A 6,941-nucleotide genomic window follows, 5' to 3' on the forward strand; every position below is an offset into this window, starting at 1 on the left:
ACCTTGCATTTACTCTGTAGATAGTAGTTTAGTTAAACTCTTTTATTTACACCCAGTTGTTGTCCTGTTGTATTCTTTTGACGTAGAGACTGGAGATCCATTGAATCGAGAAGTCATGGCTTCCGATATGAGATTGATAAATTTGGCAATGAAGTAATTCATTGTTGTCCTCCTAGAGGACTGGTGCGCCATTTCAACAAGAGTAAATCCTAAAATATGGCGTTAACGCTACACCACTGTGTATTTATTTATATATGAATCTCTTTTACAAATTCTTCACATGTACATGTATCATTTGTTCAGATTTATTCAGTCTTCTTTTTTGTTACAGTATATGCTAAATGAGGTTTAGGTGGATGATTATATTTTATGTTTTGAAGTCTTAGACTGCCTCAAACATTTCATGGTCAAAAGAGGAGCTGTTTGACAAGCCCTTATTTTTCCTTTTGTGTTTTCATAGGGATGGCAGACTCCACCTCAGGCCAGAGACCAGCAAGAAATGGGAAGTCATGCACATGACTCCACCCCATACATGTATATAGGCTCAAATTAGGGTCAAAAATGAATGAGCTTGTAAAGTGACCATAACAAATAATTCCAATGTTTGTAGTTGTAAATCAACATTTGTTAACCTGTAAAATAAATCTGCATGACAAATTCAAGGTTAAAAGCAGTTTGTGTAATTACATTTCCACACAGATCATAGTCTAACGTTTAAGATGAGTTAAAATGATATTCTGTTTATTACATTTAAGTTGTCATCATATCGAATGCATCAGAAAACAACGTGGATGTGTTTATTAGTATATTTGGCTTGAATATTACAATTAAAATACTAGTTTGGAAACTTGCTGTCTGATTTGTTGTTAAGGAATTTATTGTGATAAAGTGATGGAGTAATGAGGAACTACTCAGTAACAACTGTTTATCAATTCACTGACCAAAGCTCTACAAATAGTAAACTACCAGTTAAACCCTAACCAGGTAAGGTGTAACATAGCCTGCTTTATGCTGAGAGATGTGTATTAGTGAGCAGATGTTTTTTAAAAACCTGTTGTTGGCTATAGCTATGTGTGTGTGTCCGGGCTCAAATTAGGGTCAAAATGATTTTGAGCTTGTAAAGTGATGTTCACAAATAATTCCAATGTTTGTAGTTGTAAATCAACCTTTGTAAACCTGTAAAATAAATCACCATGAGAAATTCAAGTTTGCGTATGTGAAACAATTGTGCTTGTGTCCAAGAGATTTTTATTTGTTGAAAGTCTGAATCAAAACTCAATAAATGATCAGTGTTGAGGTTGATCAAAGACACTGTAAAAGAAGAAATGGATTTGTCAACATCTGTGTTGCGATACAGAGCAGAAAACTAAAACTTTCATCAAAAGTTCCCACAGTGACACTGAAAGTTTTACTTGTCAGTGTCTCACACTGGGAATGTTGCACACTGAGTTTTCCAGTTTTCTGCTCTTTATCTCTGTACACAGATGTACACAGACGGGCGGGCTAAGTCGGGGGCTAAGTCGTTTAGAAAAGGCCTGCACTGGGGCTGAGAGCTAGCTGCCGTTTCTATTAGCATTTTTTTTTCTTTTTTTTTTTTTCTTTATTTGTTTATCTAGACAAACAGAAGGTGATAAGCAAAATAGCAAGTGGGGGGACTAGCTTGCTATGATTAGCATTAGCATTGGTGGAAAAAAAACAGGGACAAACACGGGGGGGCAGTTTATTAGCATTAGCAGCTAGCTTGGTGACATTGTTCATTGATGAATGAATCTAACAATTTCATAAGAATGCATAATAAGTGGGGGGGGTAGCCAGCATCTTCATTGGTGACAAACAGAAGGTGACACAGAACATTTTAACCATGAAGCACGATAGACAAGTGACAAAGTGTATATAAAGTGACATTTTGTTTGTGATTGTATATAATAATAATGACAATAATAGTAAAAATAATAATTATCATTGTCAAAATCATAAAGATAATGAGTATTGATAACAATTATAATGCTAACAATAATATATTACAATTTCAATAAATGATAAGGTTGATAATGGCAACAATGAACGTGTGCACGCACAGTAAATACAGCTGCCCCCAGTTTTCATTAGTGTATGAATCTAACGATTCATAAGATTATTCAAAATAATACAATGTAAAAAAGTGAGAACTTTCTAAATGCACTGTATGTCTAACTGATTGATCTGTCCAACAGCCATCTCAAGTATTCTTTCCCAACAGGGAGTTTCTCTAGGATGAGGTTTAATTCAGGCAGAGTTTATATTCTTACAGCTGCTTTCACACCACTGCTGTGTGTGTACTAAATTCAAACAGAAATATTAACATTAACATGTGAAACCTTTCTCTGTCTCTCTCTCTCTCTCCAGGTGACAAAGAAGCTGCTGCTGCTTCTGAAACGGTTGCCTGGGTTACCAATGTTGGTGTGTTGGCTCTCCAGGATGGCGGCCGGATTGATGATGCCACATATTCAAGGTGGACCCCCGGAGGTTCCTGTTTTCACATTGAGGCACAGTGGTCCTCGCTGGAGGGGAAGCACGGGATGTTCGGCCTGACTGTTGCCAAGGTGATCCAGAGGATCTCCTGGGAGGAGTGGAGTCTCCACTGTTGGAGGAGGACACATGGGGCGGAGGAGACGGCTCTCCTCATCCAGGATCTCCACGTCACCCTGGACGTCTCTTTGCTGGATTCTCTCTGCATCCAGGACACATGGAGACACAGAGGAGCCGCCTCAGCTGCATTCAGGACCCAGCAGGTGCAGCTGTACAGAGACAGGTAGACTGACAGAGGGCGGGGTCAGCCTTCAGGTTTCCACCTTCACCACTTCATCCCAGGTACATGTGTGTGTCTCAGAGCTTGTGATTAAGTATAATGTGTATTATCATTTCATGCAAACATAAAATTCATTTTTGATCCAGTACCTTTTTCCTCAAGCCAGTGCCAAGTACTTCCAAGCTCCTGACAACACCTGCCTGACAGAGCAGGAGGAAGAGCGAGTTGTCTTCCCTCCCAGAGACCAGGAGAGGCAGCGACAGGGAAGAACACCTCCTGTCCTTGGAAGGAGAGTCTCCAGAGGTGAGATTCACTTCAGATATCACTGTTTCCTCTCATGAATATCAGATCTATATTAACACACACTGCTCTCTGATTATCTTTCAGCTGTCTTCTTGGACTGAACTCGGGCCCTGCAAACTGGGCCAGTGTTAGCCGCCTGCTGGAGGCTGTTTGAAACCAGCTCTGCGTCTTCACCCGGTGGCCACGTGGTCCAGAGGGACCGTGAGGACTCGCTGGTCATTCAGTCTCAAGGATCATGTGGCATCAGAGAGGCAGTGCTGGCCAGCCCCAGGTTGATGGCTCAGATCAACATCCAGCTCTTTGAATTGAATTGAGGACTCAGTGGTCAGAGTTTGTCATAAAGCTTTTGGTGTGTTGTAATCTGTTCTGTGATTTATCTTTTAATGAAAGCTGAAAATCCTAAAACAGTCTGTGTTTGTCTGTGTGTTCCAGGTGCTGGCCAGACTCTCCCTTCAGCAAAGGGTCTGTCCTTGGTACAGGTGGGACAAGGACAGCCTTTTAACTTAAATGTCCCAGATGAGCAGCCTGGGCCCTCCAGCAGGGGTCTGCCTACTCCTTCTCCTCCTCCTCCTCCAGAGAATGAACAGCATGGCCCCTCATCCAGTGCTGTTGGTCCTCCCCTCACTCCAGCACCACTCTCCTCTTCTGTTCATCCACCTCCTCTGCCTGGACTACCTGTACCCAGGACCAGAGCCTACAGGAAGAGGAAGGTGACCTGAAGCTGCTGTGGCAGAGCGTGGGCCGCTGCCTGGAGGAAAAACCCCTCCGGCTGCCAACGTCATACATCTGCAGCAAGTGTGGCCAACCCAGAAGAGAACTGGATGAATCTTATTTAGTAACAAGTATAAATTATAGTAGAAATGTAAAAATAATGACTGAGGTCAGTGTCAGGATGAGTCTCTACGACATGAATGAAACCAAAAGTGACGTCCTTTGTGTAGATTGAAACGAGAGGAGTGAAGTTCACGCACCAAGCAGCAGGAACATTCAAAATTTCTCCAGGAATTTTCTAGTTGTTTATTATTCTCTGTCCTCAGTGTTCACAGATTCAGTTTCTTGCCTTTTACTTCATTTCTACTGTTGTTGATAGATGACAGTAACAACATTTGAAGAGCAGAATGTGTTCAGCTCTAGCTCAGTCACCACCTTCACAGGTGAAAGTATTGACCAGTTTAAAATGAAAACAGTGTTCAGTAGGAAACAGATGGAACTGACCCACCAGAACTGCAACCTGGAGCAGAACCAGACTCTTCATAGATGTGATGCTGTGACCTCAGAGACGGATGTGTTCACCTTACACACTCTTTAGTGTGAACTGCACATTGAGTTCAGATTGTGAAGCAGTTGTCAGTGTAGTACAGCTCATGTAGCTCATCTAGCTCATGTGTTTGCGGACCGACCGAAGATCTAGTTTATTGAAAAAGGTTCCCTGAGCTGATGGAATCTAATGGCCACAACAAATAAATTGGTCATTGTGAAGTTTGTACTGTTTTCTTTTATGGTATATGGTGCACAGCCTAGTAAAGTCTAGAAAGGAAGACAACAGCAAGAAGCACCTGAGTTCAGCTTCAACCCTGGTTCTTTCTTGCAGTGTTGCATGTTCTCCTTGTGTTTCCTTCAGGGACTCTGATTACTAGAAACAAAGACATGCACATTTAATTAATTGAGGACTCTAACTTGTCTGTGTGTGGTGGTGGTGGAAACCATTTTCCTGCTTTCCTCCCAGTGCATGCTGGGATACATTCCAGTACTTCAGACTTTTTGATCAGACTTGTGCTACATTTGCATTCAGAATCACAAAGTTTGAATGTAGAAGTCACATAAATGTAAAACAAAAAAGATTTTCCCTAAAATTACAGAAGAAAAACTTTAAATTGTTAGTATGGACGTTAACTTTTATAATAACAAGCTGCATTTTTAATTACAGATAATTCCTGTAATTTAAGAAAGCAGAACAAATACTGTATGAATAATACAGTAATTTGTCTTTACAGAAATGGGAAATAAATGTAATGCATGATTATTGGCATAATGCTTAAAATAGAAGTTTCGCTGTTAATTCAGTCATTTTACGGACTTTTGTTAACAATTTTAAAGAACATGAAATTATTATTATTATTATTTATTTTTTTTTTCTTTCCTGTATGATAAGGCAAAAAAAAAAAAATCCTAATTTTGACGTTTTTTAAAATTTTTATATCTTACTAAACCATGATGTTTCTTGACAATTTCATGCCTTATTATACTGTAACATTCTTAATAAGATTTTGGTGCCATACTTTATTATGACGTTAATATTGTATGACATCTTGTAACGTTTTTATGCCTTACTATAGTATGACAAATTATGACATTTTATGCCTTACTATACTATCACATTGTATGCCTTACTATACGTAAGGCATACAATGTGATAGTATAGATGTGATAGGGTAAGATGTTATTATGCCTTATTATACTATAACATTTGTTTATTTTTTTTGCCTTAGTATAGTTTGATATTTTTATAACATTTGAACAGCTAACTATTTTATGACACTTTTTTTTAATTATTACTATTTATATGTTTATATTATTGTATTGTTATATTAAGTAATAATACTTTCCCTGTAGATTAATTGAATTATTGTAGACTGTTTCATCTCATTTTCTTTACTGAACCTCATTGTCATTATTCTCTCCTGCAAATGATGTAAAGCCTTTAAACTTGTTGTTTATTATAATTCATGTTTTAGTGTTTGTCCCAAATTTTGTCTTGTCTTGTGGAGGCACTTTGTCACTGTGTTTTGAAAAGTGCTGTATAAATAAAACTCATTGTTGTTGTTATTTGATATATTTTTGACATTTTTCTGCCATACTATACTAAGATCTTTTTTGGCATTTTTATGGCTAATTATATTATTTCGTCTCATGCCTGACCATACTATGACGATTTTATGACCTTTTATGCCTTCATATACTATGATGTATTTTTGACATTTTATGCCATAATATATTATGACATTTTTTGACATTTTATGCCATAATATATTATGACGTTTTTTCACATTTGTATGCCTAATTATATTATTTCGGATCATGCCTGACCATACTATGACGTTTTTATGACATTTTATTGCTTATTATACTATGATGTATTTTTGACATTTCCTGCCATACTATACTAAGATCTTCTTTGGCATTTTTATGGCTAATTATATTATTTCGTCTCTTGCCTGACCATAATATGACAATTTTATGAACTTTTATGCCTTAATATACTATGATGTATTTTTGACATTTTCTGCCATAATATATTATGACGTTTTTTGAAATTTTTATGCCTCATTATATTATTTTGGATCATGGGTTAGGGTTAGGGGTTAGGGTTAGGTAAAGGTAAGTATTTGTCTTGTTTTCCCAGGTTGGGTTAGGGGTGCGCTGGCCTGGGGGTGTGTCGAAGGTCGGATGCTCCCCCACCATCTCCAGGTTGTGGCTTGAGGTAAGTTGTAGTTTTTTTCTTTTTTTGCAGGTTCTGTTGTATGTTGTTGCTGTTTTGAAAAGAAGGAAAAAAGAGGAAAAATGAATTTTACAAAGATGATGGTACACTGAGGAGGATGATATTCAAATGAAAAAATGATATGGAAAATAAAAAATAAAATATATATTGTTATTATTTTCCAGATGAGGGCTACCGTCCGCCTCTCCCAATGCCGAGCAGGTGAGTATTTAGCAGATGAAATAATTATTTCCTGTTAAGTTCAAGGTAAGTATTATTATTTATGGTTATATTGTTTTTACAAAGGTTGATTACAGTTGTGGTATTTGTAGTTCAAGTTGTTCACACCAGTCCAGGATGATTTTTTTTGCT

General features: G+C 37.8%; 1 long non-coding RNA gene across 9 annotated transcripts in view; it reads left to right on the forward strand.

Moving 5' to 3' along the window:
• Nucleotides 1-5,989, forward strand: part of LOC130174214 (uncharacterized) — a 15,816-nt gene extending 9,827 nt beyond the window's left edge. For 7 of the 9 annotated variants that reach the window (XR_008828559.1, XR_008828557.1, XR_008828556.1 and 4 more), the window contains one exon: nt 461-1,206. This is a non-coding gene — a long non-coding RNA (uncharacterized LOC130174214). Of the gene's footprint in view, nt 1-460; nt 1,207-2,385; nt 2,851-2,934; nt 3,092-3,175; nt 3,416-3,523 lie in introns of those variants that run through there. The other 2 variants (XR_008828561.1, XR_008828562.1) reach the window with 2 other exon arrangements.
• The last annotated feature ends 952 nt before the right edge of the window (nt 5,990-6,941 follow it).

Source organism: Seriola aureovittata, chromosome 9 (genome assembly GCF_021018895.1).
Source record: "Seriola aureovittata isolate HTS-2021-v1 ecotype China chromosome 9, ASM2101889v1, whole genome shotgun sequence".
Lineage (NCBI taxonomy): Eukaryota > Metazoa > Chordata > Actinopteri > Carangiformes > Carangidae > Seriola > Seriola aureovittata.